Here is a 2,591-nt window from a genome sequence, read left to right on the forward strand (position 1 = left end):
CTGCAATTTGATACAGAGTGCTGTCTCGACCTGTTCTCTCCGGATCTGTATCCTGCGGCGTCGTCCGAGTCCCGAAACTTGCACTTATATCTGAAAAAGGGGGTATGGGCGGCTATATAGGGTTTTGCCTTAGTCAAACCCCCACTTCGGTGATTTCCACCTCCACGAATAGCCAAGTTGTTTTGTAAAATGTATTGTGTGTGCAGACCTAGTGTGTGTGCAAGGTCCTAAAATGCAAGAAAGCAAACTAGAGCAACCTAGAAAGTAAACCCTAATTGCTTGTAAATGATAATGTAAATGCTCTAAATCAAGATGCAAAGTGATCTAAAGCATGAATGAAGGATATATTGAAGCTTTATGCAAAGACATGAAAACAACATGAAATCATACCCAACCCTCAAGGGAGAGGTACAAGCCAATCTTCAGTCGGTAATCTCCTATTGTTCTTCAGTGTCTTCCAAGCCCTAAATGGATGAATGGAATTGATAAATTCTTGATAGAGGGATGTTGTAAGATGTTGAAGTCTTCAAAGATCTGCTCTTTCGCTGCATATGAGGTTCCTGGAAACAAAAATCCGATCCTTTCAAATGAAGAAAGAGAGCTCTTATGTATGAAACCTTAGGTCGCAATTTCGTCTTTTGGCCGACCTAGAGATTGAATATCCCGCCAATTTCTTGGGGTTAAGCTTTATTTTATGATTGGATCGTGCTCCTAAAATTTTGGGGAAAATGTCCGGGACCGTGTGCACTCCGGGCGCCACGGTCCCAACAACTTTTCACCAAATTTTTAGGGCCGTCAGATATGATGATTTTAGAGAGAATCCCGAAGTTACAGGTGATTTCGAGATGTTTTGCCCCCTGAAATCAAGCCCCCAAGCTCAGAATAGGGCCTAATTAGGGTTTTTGATTAAGTGATGTATTGGAGGAATAAAATGAAAGGGGCACGCTTTAATGAAAGGGCCTGACTTTGTGATGTGGAAGATGATGAAATAGAACCTTTAGACCTAATTAATTTGATTAATTAAGTGCTAAAGGGGAAATGCAATGCAAAATGCAACTGCGCCAAGGCGGGTGCTAAACTAGGTGTTAAATTGTACTGCTTTAGCAAGTGCGTACAATTTATGACGTTACAATCACTAAAATGATCTCAATTTTTAGTTTACATATTCACTTCCCTAGTTTAATATCATGAGACAAAATTGAATTCGGTTTGATTTTGTGGTGCACCAATATTTTATAAATATCAAATTTCAAATTAGGCTCATGTTGTCCCACTCTAACCAATCATAATATGCAACCTATTTTTCCTTCATCAAGCATTAAATTTTCATTGGAAACAAGATAGAAAAGCAATTTTCTAAATAATTTTAAATATTATTGTGATGATATTAGCAACACTTACTATTATTTTTATTTTGAAACATGTTGTAAAACAAAGAACTAGTCCCTATATAAACTAAATAATCAAAATTTCAATGAGTTGGAGGCACTGGCATACACTCATTTATTTATTAGGTGAAGCTTCAATTTATGTGACGGCTTATTTTGGTTAATGATGTGTAGGTAATAATGTTGTTAGGTCGGATCAATCATCTAATATTATCAAGTTAAAAAATATTAATGATTCTAAAGGAATATCAACTTTTTGTGAGTGTATTCAAAAATAAACTATACAAATAAATATAGTTTAATCTACATGTAACTAATAAAAATTAATGAAATTTTTTTAAAAAATTTTAAATTTTAAATTTAGAAAGTAAATATAAAAAATAAAGATAATTATCTTTCTAATAAAAGAAGAATGAAATCTATTGTGACACTAAAACTTAGATATCTTGTAATCAAAAGGGGAACATGATAGTATGTAGTTCAATTTAGAATTACAAAATAATATATACACTATAAAAAGTTAAATCAGTAAATTCGGGTCAAATCTATCCTTGCAAACATATAGTGTACCCTTAAAAAAGATATAGAATATTGCACACCTATGCAAGGGGACATGTTCTCTTGAGTTAATCCCCATTAGTGAGTGTATAAATCATATATAGCAGGTCATGGTCATGCACATGCTCCTAGGATGATATGAATATATAAATTCATTTCTAAGCAACAAAAGATGTGAGATGGGTACTATTAAATGCCTTCAAATTAGATGACATAGAAATTAATCACACAAACTTTAATTTATCTAATCCTTAATGAGAAAGAATGGTGGAAGTTGGTCAAATTTTGAACTTGAATATAAGACCATTGAGAGTTAAGTCAATGGGTTTAAGATGAACCCTATGTCTAAAACATTGCATGGGATATATAAATGGTCATATCATGGTTACAAATAAATATAACATAGAGATCTATGCAAATGTAAGTGTAATAATGTATAAATAAATTGAATAAAGTGGAACAAGTTTTGGTGTGCACGGGATGGTTAACGTATTATAATACACATGTAAATAAATAAGAAGAGGTGTTAGTGTGAATGAGGTCCTTTTCAGTTAATTTTACATAGAGAGAATTTCACTTTATTCCATTTTGGTTGTGTTTTTAGTCTTGTGCACGGTACTCATCTATTTCTCTCATTATAATCCC

This window comes from Cryptomeria japonica, chromosome 10 (assembly GCF_030272615.1).
Source record: "Cryptomeria japonica chromosome 10, Sugi_1.0, whole genome shotgun sequence".
Taxonomy (NCBI): domain Eukaryota; kingdom Viridiplantae; phylum Streptophyta; class Pinopsida; order Cupressales; family Cupressaceae; genus Cryptomeria; species Cryptomeria japonica.